At 48.7% G+C, this 20953-nt stretch overlaps 2 non-coding genes across 2 annotated transcripts; both read left to right on the forward strand.

Moving 5' to 3' along the window:
* Positions 1-11910: 11910 nt before the first annotated feature.
* Positions 11911-11982, forward strand: TRNAA-UGC (transfer RNA alanine (anticodon UGC)). The gene has a single exon. It is a non-coding gene; the product is annotated as a tRNA-Ala (tRNA).
* A 501-nt stretch (positions 11983-12483) lies between these two features.
* TRNAA-CGC (transfer RNA alanine (anticodon CGC)) lies at positions 12484-12556 on the forward strand. The gene has a single exon. It is a non-coding gene; the product is annotated as a tRNA-Ala (tRNA).
* The last annotated feature ends 8397 nt before the right edge of the window (positions 12557-20953 follow it).

Here is a 20953-nt window from a genome sequence, read left to right on the forward strand (position 1 = left end):
TTTCTCCTTCTCCTCCTCCTTCTTCCCATCCTGCTCCTCCTTCCCCTGTTCTTTCTCCTTCTTATTCTCTTTCTTCTCCGTCTTATTTTCCTCCTTATTTTTCATCTTCTCCTCCTTTTTCTCATTCTTTTTCTTCCCTCCGCCGCGGGAACCGACGTTGAGATCCTTCGGCTGACTCCTGTCCAGCCTGGCAGCGGCAAGGGGAGAGGGTGGTTATTGTTATTTCGCCACACGCTCCCCATCGAGTCAAGGTCATGGTACAGCATCGCTCTCCTCTGCAATCGAGCGCTCTCCCAAGGTCTCCCGCCAAAACGTTTCCTCCACCTTTCTCATCCCACTGATCACAGCAAACTTCCACCGTATCCTACTGAGTTCAACTCACAATGACCTATACCCATAGCCGGCACCGGCTTCTGGATGAGTGCGTTTCTCTGTAGCTGCACCAGTCAGCAGCCGTCTGGAACGCTCTCTGTATCTCCCACTGCTGCACACGCAGCAGCAACCAAGAAGCAGACTCTAACCCATCCAGGTTCTCACCGATCCAGGCTTTCACCTATCCAGGCTCTCACCTGTCCATAATAATATTGGTTGCGGGGGCCTAGTCGTGTTAAATAAAGAGAAGTCTACAGCTTGCACTATTCACAAACATCGCTCAATGGTCACATTCAAAGAACAGTCCCGCGTTAAACACGATCAGCTGATTATCTGCGACGGTCGAAGGAGGGCAAATGTTCTCGAGGTTAGGAACACCCTGCTCCATGTGAAGATGTCATATTTATGAGCATCCAATAAAAAATGAAAATACACCGCCCACAAATACTGCACTGCGTGTGGGCGGTTAAATATCCAAGGTCGAAATATGACGGTCGGATATGCAACATGGTAATATGGTATTGCTGTAGTGTCCTAATACGAGCCACAGTAATGTGGTTCAATTTTGTTTAACATTTTTTCATCGGCATAGGCATTGCTGCATATATCATAATCTATTTTTTTCAGGACACTTTAAACGTGCAGTTTAGATTTATATCCTCAAATCTCGTTGAGCTGAAGGGAGGGACGCGGTAGCGTGGTAGCCTGACTGGTGTGGTGCCCTGCAGAAATGAATGTACGTATGTGTGGTGGACTTCTTTCACACCATACGTACCCAACCAAGATAATAAAATGTGCAGGGGAAGGACAACAATCTCAAAACAAAAATACATTCTGAAGAAATTAATTGTCAATATAGATTATTTAAAAGTGCATAGCTCCAGTTGCTTCCTAATATCTGAAGGAAGAGTGTTCCAGACGGCCACAGAAGGGCATTTGAAAGTGCGCGGTGCCGTGACCACACCCCATCTGCATATTCGCGAAGGAACCCCATTGGTCCTTGTGATCCGGCCGCTTGATGGATAGGGAATATACCACCTCAGGATGGACGAGATGATCTTCGTCATCTCCTCCTTGGTCTCATGCCACATGGTTGCGCACAGGTAGATCTTCACCCTCTCTTGCTTTTGGCTGCTAGAAGATACAATGAGAACATGACATCGTGTTCAGATTGAGAGAGGAAATCGCAGAGCTCGGTTCTCTGTTTTATGCATTGGGCATATTGGGGAGTGGACATATTTCAGTCTGTAGAACCGAAGGGCGAACGTCACAAATTGTCATCATTATGAAATAAATACAGAAAAAAAAGATCCTGCTTGGATTAAATGATCATACTTAACCTCTGACACCCAAAACACGAAACATAGACAAAGGCATCGACAAGACTAACACAAACTAAAAACAAAGATCGCCCAAAGATCCCTGACTGTTGGTGCAAGGGCTGTTAGCAACTAGAACCGATGAAGCCAAAAACGGGACTTGAGGGAGTTTATGGCCAGTCACACAAACACACACCTCGTCACACATACACCTCGTCACGTAAATACAGCAATAAAGTTCCCCTGTATCGCCTGAACAAACTGTTGGGGCACGTGCTGATAGCGAGCACCTATGAAGGCTGGCACTGCACACAAGCGGGTGGGTGGCCAACACCACGCCCGGCCGTCTTTGTCTCCCCAGTGGTGATGTTTACACACCATACCAGTTACTAATTTTTTGCAAGGGGAGGCCATGACGTACTCACAGAAACACTTAGTCATACACACACACACTCATAGTCACACACGCAAGTACAATACACTGCACCAACACCAACACACGGACCTCCTCTCCTCCAGCACCAACTCCTCCTCCTCCTCCTGCTGCTGTCGCCGGTTGAGCAGCAGCCCGGCGACAAGACACGCGGGCTGAGGGGTGCGGCGCACGAAGAGCTCGCGTGTGCGCTCCATGCGCGTCGCGCCATCCGGGCGCAACGCGGGTGCCGCGGCCAGCAGCAGCGCCGCGAACCACAGCGCCCCGGCGCCGAACGTGGCCACGGCGTCCACCGCGGTGTCTTCGCCGGCACCCACGAACGAGCAGACGGTGGCGGCCGTGCGGTCATAGAAGAGTGAGGCAGCTGCGGGCGTCGTCCGCTCGGAGCCGTTCCACCGTCGGACCGACTCGCAGTCGTAGCGAGAGTCACCCGAGGCGTCGAGCGCGAGGTGGAGGGCGAAGACGACTGCTAGGGCGGCGGGCGTGGCGAGGCAGAGCGGCGCGGCAAAGCAGCTCCTCTGCTGGCGGATCTTGCAGGCGGCGTTCGCGAGCCACTTGCAGAGGATGGAGGCGCCCGCCTGCACGCCCAACAGAGCCAGGGCGAGCGCCACGCTCTTGCGGTGTTCCGCGATGCCGCTGATGGCGCTGAAGCTCCTCCACTCGCCCTCGACGCCCGCGTCCAGCAGCACGACCGCCACGATGATGAGCGTGCGCACGAGCGAGCCGTAGAACTCGGCGAGGTTCCGCGATTCGCCGACGGCGTCGCGGAATCCCCGGAGCCAGCCAGCGGGCAGGAAGTTCTCCCACCACGACAGGGACACGAGCAGCAGGCTCAGCAGCAGCAGCGCCAGGTGCGCGAACCTTCCCGCCTCCGTGGAACCGTCGTCAGGCGCCACTAACGCCGCTTTGGCAACCGACAGCGCTAATGCGACGAGACAGCAGCAGAGGGAGGCCAGGCTCAAGAGCTTGGACGTCCGAGGCGGCTTCCTGCCTCGCGTCCACCTGCCGGCGAACTGCAGTGCGCTCGGCACCAGGGTGACACCGTTGAGGAGGAGGATGCTGCTGAGAAGGTTCGCCGACTCTGCCGGGAGGACGACGATGGTCATGAGCGCTGAGCCAAGGCCGATGAAGCCTTCCAGCAAGCAGTTCTGTGTGACGCCGAAACAAACGTAAGGACATTGAGACATAGAGAGATTGAGGATTGTTGGAATGGTGAAACACATGCCAAACAAACACAGAGGTTAGCGTGGTTTGTTTTTTTATGGCCTTTTTGTCGTCTTTGTACAAAACAGGTTACAACTGCGCTGTTCAACGTTGGCGAGGCATGGGAAAAAAACTGATGGAGCTGCGTGGATTAACGACAACAAAACTCAACACATTGGTCAACAAGACCTCCTTAAAAGGAATGCATGCATACAGGCCACACAGAGTTTGTTATTGACGAATGTTTTGAGATTGTTGTTATTGTTGTTAATTGGCCTTGAGCACGACTGCCAACGCAGCTGCAGCATCGCCAACATACTCTTTCCAAATTTTATATGCCCAGCAATGGATTGTCAAATGACTCCGTGAATGATATTCATTGTTTCATTTTGTTAATGATATACAGTAGACGCGATGCTGCTGCTGCGAGGTAATGGTCAGCACAGTCGACGTGAAATTCCTCAGGCCGCCGGGTCTATCTCCCAGTGCGGCAGCTGAAACAAACGGGCGAGTTTGTGACCTCTCCTCGCTCTGTCCACCCAGAGCCAAGGGGGTGCGGGGGGGGGTCTAGCGTGATGAGTCCACGGGCAGAATCATAATTTGCATTTATACTGGAGGAATGCGATGAGCTATGCAACACTTTTTCTGAGATGTCCAGTCGAGGTGGGTCAGATAGTTACAACAGAAAACAATACAAAAAACACGTTGTAAGTGCAAAGTATGGGAAAGATAAGCAAATCACTTATAAACAAATATAAAAAAAAACTATTTTATTATTATTTTATTATTGTTATTATTACACGCTTTTATTTAACTCCGTCTGTTGTCGTATCCTCAAAAAATCTTATAACTCAAATTTTACCCACTTCCGAACGTGATATCGACTGCAAACTTGGTAAACTTACGTCATACTGATGACAATACTATATTATATCATAAAACATAAAAAAATTGATATTTGTAATATTTGTTACGGGTCTAATTGTCCACGCTCAACTCAAGTTGGCTGTAAATCACCAAGGTCCTTTACGCTACGGCAAGCCTCGGGGAGCCACGCCGAGGGGCGGGGGATGGGGGAAGGAAGCACGGGGAGGGGCAGCTCGGAGTTGGCCGGGGGGGGGGGACGCTCCCTTACGCTGTGGCAAGCTTCAGGGCCACTTCCTGGAGTCGTGGAGTTCTGCCATTACTCGTACGGTACATTTCATTAAAGCGTGTTTTTTAAAAGTATTTTTTAATATTTTTTAATATCGCAGGTAAAGTCCACTGAGCTATTAGCTTATTTTTCAGAAGCGACCTATCCATAAACGATAGCTCAACGAAGTGGCTTATCACATGGACATTTATAGCAGCCAAATACTCTAAATAATCTGAACGCATGTTCATTATAAACGTGAAGGGGAAAACCGGAGGACCCGGAGAAAATATCCACTCGACCATAGGGAGAATATGCACACTCCAAATATACAGGCGTCAGAGTCCAGATCGAACTCACGACCTCCTCTATACTAGGCGGGGAATATAACATCTCGCCACCGTGGTGCCCCATTCGCTTCCTCTTCCCTCCCCTCGCCCCTCGACTCCATCCCTTTCCTTTTGATAGCTCTTCCGTTACCCCTAGGTATGTCTCTATCACTCTCACTCATTCCTCAATCCTTGTAACACGCCCGTGTACACTAGATTTCCATTCTGTCATCATTATGTAAGCTACGTCATAGAGTGGATTGGGTGAAGGCGCTCATAGAAATATAATTTAGACTAGCGGTAAGTACCCAGCGTTGCTCGGGCGAAAAACAGACACACACATAGACTTACACACAGACGTTGACCCACACATAGAAACACATCGACTTAGACGCACACACACATATATGGTGAAACCCAGGATAGAGCGTTAGCAGGCAAGCCTAAATGTTTCTAACCGGGGAAAACGTTCCATTATGGGGGGCACGTTTCGCAAGCGTAGAGAAGGGAGGGAATTACCGTGGGCGAGAAGACCTGGAGCTTCATGCGGAGCGAGAGAGCAGGTAGCTTCCACACAGCGTAACGCAACCCATGAAAAGATAATGGCGCTCGACTGATTTGGAGTCAGACCTCTGGTGTTAAACCGGAGCCGGTCATGAGCACACTGGGAAGGTATGGGAATCTCTTCAATCTCTCCACAACTGCCGCATCAGCAATTGTGAATTGTGGGGGTGGATTGTCCGATGGTACAAAATCCCCAGGCAGGTGCTTAGATTTTGTGGGGCTGATGGTAAGGCTACACCTCTTAGTGGCAAGCTCCATGATCAGCAGCAGTGCCTCCAACTCCTCCTCTGAGTGAGCAGCAATGACCAGAGCATCGGCATACATAACATGGTTGAGCAATAGGTAGCCATCCCTTGACCGCACCCGGTCATCGATCAGCCTCCCATTGCATCTGTACCATATGGTTATTCCTCCGGTACAGCCATTGAAGGCTTCACGAACTACGTGGTCAAAAGATATGTTTAATAATGTGGGAGCCAGAGGACATCCCTGTCACACCCCAAGGTGTACAGGGAATGGCTCTGACTCCTGGCCAGGTAGTTTTACCCGGGTCCGCTCACCATCATGAAGATATTTGATGATCATGAGCAGCTGGTCAGGGACCCCCGAAAGCATGAAGAACAACCCAGAGGCTAGGCCTACTGATGGTATCATAGGCCTTGAGTAGGTCAATAAAACACACACATTCACTCACACGCACACATGGACCTACAGACACGCAAATAAATGGACTTACACTGACTCACATGGTGCCACGCACACAAAGCGACCAACACACACGCCCATGGACTGACACACACGCACATATCGACTCACACACACGCATTGACTTACACACATCAAGTGACACACACACATGTGTAATGCGGGCGTAAATGGGCGGGGCGGATATGACGATCCGAGAGGGAGGAGTCAGGGTGATGTGGGGGAGAAGTTATAGCGGGGAGACAGGAAGCTATCTGGGTCAGTCGGGGGAGTGAAGGGTGGTGAACACGTTGGGTGGTCGCCGTGCCTCAGCCTGGTGGCTGAGGGGCTCATGACGGCGCCAGCCAGCGGGGTGGAAGAGAGAGTGGAGGATTGAGGTAGGTAATGGCGAGATAGCCATAGAGGCCACGAAGGGCTGACATTGGGAGGTGGCGAGATCGCCACGCACGGAGGAACAGGGAGCAGAGATGGAGCTGCTGGGGGAGCAGCCAGAGGGCTGTACCAAGAGCCTGCAGCGGAGCTGCAGGAGCGTGGAAGGCTACGGGAGCGAAGGCAGATGTGGGGCAGCCAGGGAGAGAGTCTCAGGAGGAGGGGGACCCAAAAATTTGGTTGTATGGGTGTTGTGCACACGAGATTGCGTGTATATTATAGGGGTAATTGAGCTTTTTGAAAATGAGAGTGCGCGATGACGCCGTTGTGGGTGGCTTAGATGTTATTGCTAATGGGATCGTAAATGGGCGCCAAGTGGCGTCGTGTATTGGTTGATTGCATGCAGCCACGAGTTGCTTTGCGAGTTGGGTTGTGTAACTAATGTGGTTGGTAAAATATTGGTTAAAAATTCCCCGATATGACTGCTGCGCGCAGCAAGCTGGGGCTGTGCGTCTATCGTTGTTGGGGTTGTTACAATAAGACGGGGGATGCATTTTGTGACCCCCAGCATAGGGAAGCTGGGGTGCACGAATGGAGAAAACTGGCCACGTGTTCGCACGTTGGGCCGCCATTTTCTGGCCACGTGTTCGCACGTTGGGCCGCCATTTTGCGCGCACGCGGGGTATGGCGACGATGCGCTTTGCGGAAAGGGCCGCCATTTTGAGTGCGCGCGAGAGATTGCGCGAACGCACTGGGCGAAGGGGGACGCCATTTTTGAGCGCGCGGGAAAAACCGGGGTGGGGCAAATATTCCATCTGTTATGCCTGCCATTGTTGATTGGGTGATGCACGAGTTGTGGTCACATCGGCCTATGGCTGATGGCTGACCTGACAGCCCGGAGGCGAAACCTCCGTGGTATGTCTTAAACTAATGGGCCATGTGCTCATATGGCTCGGGGAGTCATGGTTCAGTTGTGCGGGGGCAGACTGAACCTGGTGTGCCGGGGGCTCACGGGATCTGGGTTAGGGTGTTATTGTCTCTATAAGAGAACATTGCCCCGTGGGGGGAGTACAGGGGGTCTGGCATTGCTGGGGGATGAACCTTCCCTGGGCTATAAAGCATCGGACTATACGAGGCTGGTGTGTGTCCATCTCTGATGGGATAGTAAGGGAGGAGCATGGCCGAGTTGCTGCTCATCCCCGAAATTGCACTAGCTGAGAGTATGGTCAGTGGATGTTGCTGTGGGTTGACGACCACGGTGGGGGTTAGGGCGAGTTAAACGTTACCGCTGGGGAGCGTGGCTCTCTCCACGCGAGGGTGTGTGATTAGGTGTTTTGTTGGGTTGCTGAGAGTGACCGTGGGTACATGCTGTGTACGTGCGATGTCTGTGCTGGTCCTCAAGGGAGGACTGCTGGTGGGTAAGAGCAGGAAATTTTGTTGTTGTTGTTGTCACGTGTAAATAATATTGTTGTTAAAATGTAAATACTGGGGCATTCATTGCGTTATTTTGGGTATTTATGGGGAGTTTTTTTAAGCGGGCTGGATTTACATCATCTCCACTACCCTGAGGCCGGGTGGCTGTCGTGTACGACATGCGGATGTGCGTTGTTGTGCTGTGCCTCAGGGGATTGGATTCTCCTTCTCGTCACAGATTCTTCAGCTCCCGTCGCACTGGGTGTTACCTGGTGTGCTAGCTGGATGAGGACTTGAAGGAGCAATTGAGCGCCGTTCGTCATTCTGCTCTACCACTTGCTCTTTGACGTTGGACTTGAGCCGAGCGGATGGAACTGCAACATGGACACGCACTAAAACATCACATTTCTGGGTTGTGCGCGTTGGCCGTTCTTGCGTGTCAGTTGCCGTTTTGTTCATTGTGCCATTCTTATTCTTGTTGATGTTGCGCGGAGGACAGGCCGGTGTTCTGTTCCAGTTCCTGATACCTCCCCTTTCGTTGCTTGTGTTGTTGTTGTTATAATCTCCGTTGTGTCTGGGGGACTCCTGATTGTGATGCCTTCGCCCGCATTATTTTGTTCTGTTTCAGCCGAGGACGGCTGGGATTTTCTCTACGGGGGAGGGTAGTGTAATGCGGGCGTAAATGGGCGGGGCGGATATGACGATCCGAGAGGGAGGAGTCAGGGTGATGTGGGGGAGAAGTTATAGCGGGGAGACAGGAAGCTATCTGGGTCAGTCGGGGGAGTGAAGGGTGGTGAACACGTTGGGTGGTCGCCGTGCCTCAGCCTGGTGGCTGAGGGGCTCATAACGGCGCCAGCCAGCGGGGTGGAAGAGAGAGTGGAGGATTGAGGTAGGTAATGGCGAGATAGCCATAGAGGCCACGAAGGGCTGACATTGGGAGGTGGCGAGATCGCCACGCACGGAGGAACAGGGAGCAGAGATGGAGCTACTGGGGGAGCAGCCAGAGGGCTGTACCAAGAGCCTGCAGCGGAGCTGCAGGAGCGTGGAAGGCTACGGGAGCGAAGGCAGATGTGGGGCTGCCAGGGAGAGAGTCTCAGGAGGAGTGCCGTGTGGGAAGGAGAACGCGAACCCCAAATAAAGGACACGGAGTCAGCAAGAAGTGTCTGAGTCCTTTTATTACACATGTATGGACTTACACACAGACATGGACCCACACACATAGAAACCCATCGACTGACACGCACACAAACACATATGGACTCAAACACACAGACATCGACTTTAGGGACACACATGTAGTTTCTGCACACGAACATTATAATTGTAATATTAGGCAACTTATTAGTTTAATAATGGTAAACAATAAACCTCAGTTCTTAGCGAAAGATGCAATAAAATCGTACTTTACATTGGCGCGGTGACGCCTCGTCCCGTGCAGAGCCCGCGGCCTCGCCTAGATTGGCAAGCTGGAGGAGGTGAGACATTGCCAGGCTGCGGGTTGGGCCGCTACCCCCCCACCATCCCCCCGCCCGAGGCAGAATAATACTATGTAAGCGCTTTAATAATATTAAATTAATATCTAAGGACTTTATAGCAGTAACTGCACGCATTGGGGTGGGGGGGGGGACATCACACTGTGAAGAGAAATCGGCAGCGTGATGTGTATATTTATTCCATGTTTAAGGCGTAAAACAAATGTCCCCCGTGAGCGGGAGCGAACGCGCATCACTTGGCAGGGTCCGCCCTCCCCACGCAATTGGCGTCAGTTGGTACGGTTGAGCTCGTGCAATAGGTAAATAATTAAAATAATAATGGCACTAAATCGCTAATTACAGTAATTTAAAGTTGACGGACGGGAAAACGGAATAGCCTATTCCCACCGCGGGGCTTGGGGCGTGCCACCCGGCAAATTTATTCGTACGAAAACCCCACCATCCGAGAGCCAAATCCCCCGCAAGCGCAAGCGCGCGCGGTGACTTTTATATATAAGAGAAAAGAAAAGAAAAAGAAGAGAAGATTAGACATGGGCTCGCAGCGTGTAAAAGTAGGGCAACACACCCATTAGAAGGGACTCTCTTAGAGTCACTCTCCCTATGCTGGAGGCGTTGACAGAGCTACTTCAAGACTGCACCTTTGCCTTGACCTCTGTCCGTCTCTGTCTCTCTCTGAATCTTACCAGAGCGATCATCTTCCGATTGGAGGCATCGGAGTTCTTGAAGGCGAGCCGGAGGCTGCAGCGGATGGAGCTGAAGATGTTGGGGATGACGAGAACGAAGGCGAGGACCCAGGAATAGAACTGGTTCTGGTCGAGCTCGCCGGCCTGCCTGGCGACCCTCTTCATCTCGGCCAAGTACACCAGGCTCAGCTGCGTTCCACCACATTGCGCACGCGGGACAGAAAAAAGCGTCACGACACTCTGCGCATCCTATCCATGTAGGGAATCCTCGTTGAACGAGCGGTGTTCACTCCCCACGTCTCCCGCTTTCACGCAATTTTTACTTCATGGAACGTTTTTCGTTAAGCGCACACCGCGCACCTGCTATGACGCGAGTCTAGCACGTGACAGACTTCCAGCTATAACGCGAATCTAGCGTGTGGCACACTGCTCGCTATAAATGTGCAGTTAACCCTCCTCAGATTTCTGGCAACTGCCTGATGATGATGGCTGTGACACCCAGCGAGACGTCCATACCCAGTTGGTGAATGCGTGTAAATCACTCTCTAACAACAACAACCACACCAATGGTGCTCAATGTTAATCAATAAAGCAATGCTCCTGCTGCTGCTGAAGCAGTAATACACATTGAAAGGCATTGCTGTGTCAGCAGTTATGGTGAGGGCAGTGTAAAGTATTTCATAGCATGACAAAAAAATAAATATGCTTACAGAATACAATAAAACCCACAGACCGAGACGTCCCACAGGTTGTCGTCGATGAGACTAAGATTAATAGCAACTGAGATGCCGACTCCATGAACACGATGTGAGGGTTGAGGTGGCGAGATGTTATCTTGCTCGTCTGGTACATGGGAGCTCGTGGGTTCGATCCCGTCCCTGACGATGCCTATTTTATATTTAGAGTCTGCGTGGTCTCTCTCTCCCCGTGGTCGTGTGGATTTTTCTCTGGGTCCCCCGATTTTTCTCTCCACATTTAGAATCAACATCACGCGTTCAGAGTATTTGACTGTTATACATTTTCAAGTAATGATAATAGATCACTAAGTTGAGCTATCATTTGTGGCCAGGTTGCTTATGACATTTATTTTTCTATGTAACTCAGTGTGATTTACCTGGTAAAATAAAAAATATATAGTTTTTTTTTTAATATCGAGGGCATGTGTGTATGTATGTAAGTAGCCAACCGTGCTAATCGGAGGTTTGGGAAACGAATCTGGAGATGGTGCAGCTGTGAGGTGAGGCTGGGGAGAGGTGAGGGAGTTCCTCCTCCTCCTTTCTCCTCACCTTGCTGAGCACCGCCGTTCCGAACACGGCGAGGAAGAGCAGCGTCAGGAGGATAAACCTGAGGACCCGAAGACCCCGAGTCGAGGACTCCTCCTCATCGATGTCTGGGCGAATGTTGAACCTGTCCCAGGATCTAAGGTGGAAACAGACGTTCGGTCGAGTCACAGTGAATGTTGTGTTGCGAAATTGCTCTCGGACATTAGCTGCTGCTGTTGCTGAAGCTGCAGTGATGCATGGAACTTTTGTTCACGTAACAACTTTATACAGGTAGGAACAATGTTCCACACTGCCCACCAGGGATTTATTGTCTGTCTGACTGTCTGTCTGTCGTGCATAAATAAATATATAATACACACAGCTCTTTGATTGGTGGAGACCTTACAAACAGCTCTTTGATTGGTGGAGACCTACTGCCGGGTACGGAGAGGGGAGGTGCCTAAGGGAGGAGGGTCAGGGGAGGGGCCTAAGGAAGGGGGGAGTCAGGAGAGGGGCCTGAGGGGGGGGGGGGTCAGGGGAGGGGGCTAAGGGAAAGGGGGTCAGGGGAGGGGCCTAAGGGGGGGGGGGGGGTAGGTAAATGGGGCTGGCTCCCTGGCTGGCTGCCAGCGTGGTGGAGATGTAGCTCAGTGGGAGAGCGCACGCTTTGCATGTGCGAGGCCCTGGGTTCAATCCCCGGCATCTCCATGTCGGAAGCTTTTATTTAATTCTTTTTTCAAACAAAGTTTGAATTCCAAAATCAATTGGCTGTGTCAATGTCCCTGTAATAGGGGTGCACATGAACTCTCGTAAATATTACCCTACATGAACGATACCTTCGGATGCATTTGTGTTGATTTCAGGAACTTGCTATTTGTATAACCAGCGATGCACACAGTGATCAAATGGTTTACTTTAACATTTAGAGATGAAAGCAAGTGCTTAAAAGTATCCAGAACACTTTTATTTACGAATTAAATATTTCCAATAATAAATTAATTAGGACAGCATTATAGTATCCATCCACATGTATTCTTGTTATTTATTTTGTTTCAAAGAAATACATTTTGCTTGGACTCTGTGCAGACTCGATGTGTCCAGGGCCCAAGGCCAACAGGAGAGTGAGTGGGGTGACGAGGGAGAGGAAGAAGCTGATGACGAAGTTTCACCCCGTATCGAGGTGGAACTGAGCCCAGGTAGAACCACCATGGGGATTGTAGCTCAGTGGTAGAGTGCACGCTTCGCATGTGTGAGGCCCCGGGGTCAATCCCCGGCATCTCCACGAGGTGATATTTTTCAGTGGACAATTTTACTCGAAGGAATATGCGTGGCTTGTTTTCATTAGTTATGGTTGCTGAGCACAGATCCAGAAGACCAACATGTCAGCAATGAACATCACTACAATCAAAGTTGTAGTCGATAAGCGTTAACATGTTTATGGCATTCATATTCTCACGTAGAAGGGAAAAAAATAAAATAATAAAACAATAAAATGATCACGACGTTTCGACTGCCAACACAAGCAATCATCATCAAGTGTGAAATCAAAATATTTATGGAAATGATCAAGATAATTAGATTTGAAACCGGAGGATGGACTTCCAATTTTGAGCAGTGCGTGGAGGAAGCCGAGAGAAAAGTGTTGTGACCTGCCGAGTGGTGGTCGAACGGAGTGGGTGAGAAGAAAATCAGCTTGGAGTCCTCATCGCTGAAGGATAACTCAACGAGTGGAATTATACAGGTAGGAACAACAGTTTCACACTGCCCATCAGGGATTATTTGTCTGGCGTGCATCACCCCTCCCAAACATGTATGTTCAGGGATTGGTTGAAGTGCATCACGTGACTGCGAGCTTTCTGTCGTGCAAGAATGTGCCGTCTCACCAAGTTCCTACCTGCCCACTCCGAAGGAACGTGTTTAATCGGTTGCGTTAGGTGAAGGAAGCTTTGCGACACGACATTTTACACATGCGTTCTGACCCGAAAATCTATTACGAAGCGCGATAAGTGGTCGCAAAAGTCTACACGTGCTAGATTCAGTCAAATAACTTCTGAGCTTTTATCGACGACATTCGTTGCCAATAGGAAGAAGACGTTGACAACCCTCTGATAACTGCGCAAAGAAGACTGGATCGGTGGACGCTGGGCATTGTTCAAAGAGGCAAGGAAAAGAAGACCATGCGTGATCATTCTGGTCAGCGTGGGCCTGGGAATATGCCACTTTGTGACCGATGCTCACCCATGCCGAGAAGGAATTAGACATCTCCTGTCGCCGAGTCCGGAGCGATGGCAACCTCTGCAACATTGATCCCAGACGACGGTGGCTCAAGCAGCTTGAGCGACGCATTCAGGGGCATTGCGTCGTTTTGCCAGAAACTGGTTGGCTATCAATGCTCAATATAAGAGGGTCGGTTTTTATTACGTAATTGTTTTTAAAAATTAGTTTTAGTTAATCGCCTACGATCGAATCACCCTGATCCTGAAAGCTAATCATGTTTCAACCTGTATGCTGGTGCTGCTGAGGTCACCAGGTTCACAGGGCAGTTGGCTGACCACTGGGGCAGCGATTCGTCTCACCCACGCAGTAACTCCGTTTTATGTTTTGACGAAAACTTACCAGTATCTCCAATGTTATAGGTGATACAAAAAATCGCCAAAATGTTATTTGAGTGTATTGGCGTTGCGGTTTCATTTGAATCTCGCCCCTCATCCGAGGCTCATCGAGACAAACAATGAAATTAATCGAGGGATGCTGCAGTCATTGCGATTCTCCCGTTGCGGCAGCTGAACACCAACATCTTTATTTACAAAGTATTTATTCCCCCTCCTGGCCTCTGTCCTACCAGCAGTTCAAGTTGATCGACTGGTCGCATGTGATGGGTTAGGACAGGACATCAGGTAGGCTGGTGTCGAAGAGTGGGCCGCATACAACCCTAGCGAGGGCCCATCGGGCTCCCCGTGGTGAAGGGAGGCCCTGCCACCAGCAACACCACGGTGGCGAGATGTTATCTCCCTCGCCTAGTATGTAGGAGGTCGTGGATTCGATCCCGACCCTGACGCCTATTGTATATTTGGAGTTTGCATGTCCTCTCTCGCTGTCTCCCCGTGGTCGCATCGATTTTTCTGCGGGTCCTCCGAGTTTTTCCTCCACATTTAGAATATAAATCACGCGTTTAGAGTATTTGGCTGCTATAAATGCCCGCATGATGAGCCATTTTTTTCAGCTATCATTTGTAGCCAGGTCGCTTGTGAAAAATATCTATACAGCACAGTGGGCCTTACTTGTAAAATAAATAGTTTATAGTTGATTCATTGGTTTTAATCAGCTGAATTAGTATTCTTCACTTAACATACCTGGCAGCATGGTTCACGTGTAGGCCAGTAATCGGTCGTGGAAATATATTCGCGTCCTTGTCAAAAACGCCGACTAAGACAACGTTAAATTGTAAGCCCGTGATTTCGGGACCTAAATATACAAGGCGCTAAATACCAGAGGTGTGGACTCGAGTCATGTGACTTGGACTCGAGTCAGACTCGAGTCATGAATTTGATGACTTCAGACTCGACTTGGACTTGCATAACAATGACTTTGTCCCACCTCTGAGGTGTGGACTCGAGTCATGTGACTTGGACTCGAGTCAGACTCGAGTCATGAATTTGATGACTTCAGACTCGACTTGGACTTGCATAACAATGACTTTGTCCCACCTCTGCTAAATACTAAGACACGTATATAATACCCTTTGGTTCTTTCACTTACGTGACTTTTACTTACGTGACTTTACCGAAAAAAAAGTTACATACGTGACTTCACCGAAAGAACCAAAGAGTATGGATTCCTGCAGTCACGAAAGCTTCAAAACACATATATAATACATGTATGTATGTACGTATGTTGAACTTCTTCCGCATGGTACAGATCCATCAGTGCTAATTGGAGGCACGAAAATATATACATATATGTATATATGTCTAAATAAATATACAGGATATGAATACGGTTCCGAGTCACGTGTGCATGAATGGAGAGATGCGCGATTGAAATTTCATCGAGAGACCAAAACAAAAAAACCGAGCACGCGGATCAGAGAATGCACGCACGAGTTCAAGTCACACATTTCACAGCGTGAGTTAACCACCGTCGCTCTCTGACACGTCGAAGCGTGCGTCAGTGGTGCGCGTGTGGGGAGTGCATCGTCGCGAATCGTTGATGGTGGCCGACGGTCAAAATAATAATCACGGACTGACGAAGCAAAGGAAGGAACGCGTCCGGGAGGATGTCCGTCTGGGAGACGGAGCAATGAAATGTTCTCGCCGACGGGCGAGAACATTCCACAAAGCACCGTGAGAGATGACACCGACTTGAGGCGGTATTTATCCAGCAGTGGATGGATCATGGCCGATGCTCACGATAATTGATGGCGGTGGTGGTTATGGTGGTTGTGGTGTAGGGAGTGGTAGACGATTATCTGTATCAGTCCTAGGGCTCCCCTAGGTCGACTCAACCTCAAATGAGTCCATGTTTGTAAACATCGCAACTAGAAAGACAAAAGCGGGCGAGCATGGAGCTGGCCACCCACTCCCTGATGTACCGCTCCAATCTTTAAAGGTGCTCATTAACAGCACTTGGGCCAACAGTCTGTTAAAGCTATGAGGGGGATCTTTTTATTTTTGTGGTGGTTATGGTGGTAGTGTTGTTGGTACTGTGTTGTTGGTAGTGGTGTTGTGGTGGTGGTTATGGTGCTGTTGTTGGTTGTGGTGATTGTGGTGGTGGTGAAACGTTAACTTACTTCTGGCATTGGGTTTGGGGCTCCACTTCTTCTGATCGTGCTTTCATCTGCACGCCCCTGCGTTCGTCCCCGCACGGGCACTCGCATTTCCATTCAACAGCTCCCGCCTCTCCTTTCTCTGGCGGCTTTGAGGACTCCGGTGATGCTTGAGGCTTCGGCATCGCCCGACTATGCGTTTGGGAGCTCAGATGTCGGCGGTGGTAAAGAGTCTCCCTCTAGGGTCTCCCTTCAATAAGCATTAAACCCCTACCTGTCCGCGATGAGCTGTGGCGTGGTTAATGGACATAACTCATCCGTAGAGCTAAACTGAGAGTCGTTATAGCAATCAGCCCGATAGTTTTATCTTTGAGATGCGATTGCGTTGATATGCTACACTCTTACAACGTGTATTATAATTGTCACACGAACTAGAGATAATAATTATTATAAAATTGGCAAGATTAGACTCCAATGGTGAGGAAAGAAAACATCTGACTCTGAATGCAGATATTTGAACTGTCTACAGACTTCTAAAGAATCATCAGCACTGAGCACTCTAGGGAGCGGGGTACTAGTCTAAGATAGCGTGGTAGCACCACTGATTATATATATCGAGAGGAAGCGATGACCCCGGGTTCAGTTTTACACCCTAATTTGCAAGTGGTCAATGACAGAGCTGAGGGAGGCATAGACTTGCGGGGCCATGGGCCATAAATTTACAACGAGGAAGCTGATATTATCTGCGGCTTAACGTTCACAGCTGCGATGTCGTGAGTTTATATTCAAGGCAGCGTGAGGCCGTCATCTTCATTGTCATCATTGTTTGTCATGGACCACATCAACCACGTCATCATCATTAACATTGAGTCATCAAACATCAACAACAGCGCCATCGCCATCATTAATTGCATTACCACCATTGCCATCATCATCATAATCATGAACATTAGCATCATTCATCAACATCACCCACCAGCATCGTTACCACCACATTCATCATCGATTGCATCCGCAAATACAAATATATCCAAACCATTCTCAATCTACCAATAGATGATGGAATCTCGACACCACGTTGGTTGTGGGAGCTGTTTCGATCATACTTGACCACCATGCTGGGTCAGTGTTCGTGACGAGTGGAGTAGAGGGGTGGGGGGCGGTTGCACACCAGTTAGCGCGTTGCGCTACGAACCCAAATACCCGAGTTAGATTTCCGCTCACGGCCAACATCAGCGGCGCCTATCTGAACCGGTCCTGGGCCTCCTCTTGGTCGACAAAGCCTGGTGTGGTGCGTAAAAACATTGCCACTAGGGAGACAAAGGAGGCTGGGCGTGGTGCTTGCCACTCACCCTCTCGTGTGCTGTTCTGGCCTTCATAGGTACTCGCTAACAGCACTTGCCCCAACAGTCTGTTCAGGCTATACGGGGTATCTTTGTTTGTTTGTTTGAAAAGGTGGGGAGCGGTGGCGCAGCGGTTCGCCCGTTGTGCTACGAACCCGGCCAACCGGGTTCGATTCCTGCTCACGACCAGCACGAGTGACGATCACCAGAACCGGTTCTGGGCCTCACATGAGTACCTGGTGCCGTGTGTAGCAAACATCGCCATGAGAGAGACAAATGCGGCCGGACATTGTGCTAACTACCCACCCCCTCATGTGCCGTGCAAGGCTTCTCAAGTGCTATTCTCTAACAGCAATTACCCCAACAGGTCTATTTAGTCTACACGGGGGGCCTCTATCTTTAGAGGGGTGGGAGGAGGGGCGGCGGGAGGGTGGGGGAATTAGTTCTGAATCCTCTTGCCGTTTGATGTTCGCCATGGTCGGGAATCGTATGTGGGGGGCCGGGGTTCAGAAATAGAATAAGAAGTTGATTAGCCAAGTCAATAACACATTGAACTCTACAGCTCGTTACCAACGGTGACTCGGCCAGCAGACAAACACAGCAGCAAGTGTTACAAATCAATAAGTAAATATAAGGTAACGATGACTATGATATTACAAACAATGATGTGCATTCACTCCTGTATCGTTGCTCAGTGCGCAATCCACTTGAGCACCGCTCCCCTCCGTGCGACCCGTCTACGGATAAGTGGCACCTGCAGAGGAGGCAGTGCCCACTGGATGAAAAGACTGGTCCCTGCCATAGGAATGTGTAATTTCTACCACTGGTCCAGCATGTATGTTGAACTTCTTTCACATCGTACGTAGCCAACCATGCTAATCGGAGGTGCGGGGGAAGAGCGAACGAACTATACACAAAAAGCAGTTCTAAAAAAGTCAGTTTTCAAACTCTGTGTTTTAAAAGTGCATCGCTCAAGTGGCTTTCGAATATCGGAAAGAAAAGCATGCAGCCAGTGGAGATGGGAAAAGTTTGAGTTTTGTTACGATGGGCCCCACAAGGTATGCTCGAGCGAGGCTGCTGGAGTGTAATGGTTCACAGACTGGACTTGTAATCCACAGATCGCCGGGTTCATTCGATCTCCCTGTGCGGCAGTTGATGAACCCGCCCTTGCCTTCTATGCATCAAGCGGTACAATTGTGTGCTGCAGAGTTATGTCGATCGGCAGGTCACGTGTGGTGGGACAAAGTTTGGGTACTCCCCCCACCTCTTCCATGATGCAAGACGTCTGGCCAGTATGGAAGAGTAGGCTCCATATATTACACTGGTCAACACACTTTTTCTGGAATAAGGTATTCCAACGATTTTAATGTAATTTTGGGGTGCTGATTCCAAATCTGGCATCATGTTTTGTCTATTACATCAGGTTTTTGAGATATTAAATATTGCATTTTCAATAAAAACAGCATATTTATGCTCATATACGAATAGCTAAACAGACATCCATACAAGAATAAGATAAGATACAATATACAACAATAATGAAACAAACATTTAATGAGCCGTAGCACAAAGTTGTGAGAGTGACTGCATATAAATGTGAGTGAATTCATATTACCATGTAATAATTGAATTGTGAAGATAATAAAAATATGTACAAAAAGGTCATTCACAATGGTGATGTTACATTTGCATAAACGACCTCTTCTTTGACGATCTCCGATGTACAGCTTGTCTCTCATCAAGGACCAGCAGTAACCAGCAGTAATCTGCCATCATGTTTGAGTCCCATCGGCCTTGGTAACGTTCTTCCATAACTTTAATGTCTTGATGAAAGCGTTCACCTTGCTCTTCGCTCACATGACCCATGTTCTCTGGAAACTGGGCCAAGTGACTATGTAAGTAGTGAACCTTGATGCTCATTCTACATCCAAGTGATTGGAAACTCAATAGCAGCTCCTCCACAATCTCTCGATAGTTGTCCGCTTTCCTGTTCCCAAGGAAATTCCGCACCACATCAGAGAATGCATTCCAAGCTCTAGCCTCTGCCGCAGTCATTGTTGTAACAAAGTGTGGATCCCTGATGAGTGTTCTTATTTGAGGGCCATCAAATATTCCTGCCTTTTTCTTCTCGGCACTGAGACTTGAAAAGGTTGAACATATATAGCTGAAGCAGTCTCCAGTGTGATCAAGAGCTTTGACGAATTGCTTCATTAACCCAAGTTTTATGTGCAGTGGGGGAAATACAATTTTATTCCTATCAACCAGAGGCTCATTCTTGATGTTCTTGTCACCAGGCGTCAAACTCATTTTTGGTGGCCAGTTCTTTTTAACCCAGTGTTCTAATGTAGCCCTACTGTCCCAGTAGCACAGGAAACAAGGGTATTTGGTGTGACCTCCTTGCTGACCCAGCAGAAAATTAACCATTTTCAAATGAACACAAATTAGCCATCTCTGAACATGGTATTCCAATCTATCCAGAACAATCTTGATGTTGGCATACTCTTCATTCATTTTTACAGAGTGTCCTATTGGGATTGAACCATATGTATTTCTGTTGTGAAGTAACACACATTTCAAACTCCTTTTACTACTGTCAATAAAAAGTCTCCATTCACTTGAATCATATGCGGGCAGTCCCATATTGAGAAGAAGCCCTTCAACCTCATTACAATAAACAAGTTGACCATCTGAATGGAAGTACTTTCGCAGTGCTGTTTCTCTGTTAGGAAAAAAGGAGACACTAGTGCCAGGTCTGAGTAGTCCTTTCTCTTGCAGCCTGGAAGCCAACAATTTAGCAGACTGCTTTGGCAAATACAAATCTCTTACAAGATCATTCAATTCAGGCTGACTAAACAGAGGCATTGTATCACAATCTGCATCAGATGGCGTATATTTTATCTGAGCAACATCATCATCATCTGTAGAAGCAGGAAAGCTAAGGGATTCAACATCAATCTCTGGTAGCTCAGTAAATACAGGCACAGGTATTTCCTCACAGTGCTCAACTGGTCGTCTGGCAGATGGGATATCTGGGTATTGTAAGTGTTGTTTGTTTTTCTTATTGAAACCTTTTACATTGACAAAGCAGAAGTAGCAGTTATCCAAATGGGTTGTAGGTTCTCTCCAAACCATTGGCACACCAAACTTCAGCTTAGCATTCTTTCCTTTAGACCATGATCGCAAAGTTTCAACACAGGTTTTACACGCTTTGTGAGGAGCCTAATTTTTGTCTTGGTCTCCAAGTCGTACTTTAAAGTAGGCAAGATAAGCCTTCTTGACAAAGGTATTTTGTTGCGCCTTTGATCCTGCAAAGTGAAGCTGCCACAGTTGTAGCAGAAGATATCTGGGTCATTACTGCATTTCCTTCTTTCGGATGTTGTAGCCATTGTTAGATCACGCCCTGCATAAGAAAAATATTAAATAAATGTGGATATCTACATAAAATGATATTATAAACACACTATCCTAAAAATACACCACCATATTTTAACACTAAAGCAGTCACTGACTCGCAACAACTTGCAATCATAAGTGACAGAGTTAATTTCGGGTAAAATCAATGAAAATGGGG

The sequence above is a fragment of the Lethenteron reissneri genome, chromosome 65 (assembly GCF_015708825.2).
Source record: "Lethenteron reissneri isolate LAM-NWPU_2019-01 chromosome 65, ASM1570882v1, whole genome shotgun sequence".
NCBI classification, from domain to species: domain Eukaryota; kingdom Metazoa; phylum Chordata; class Hyperoartia; order Petromyzontiformes; family Petromyzontidae; genus Lethenteron; species Lethenteron reissneri.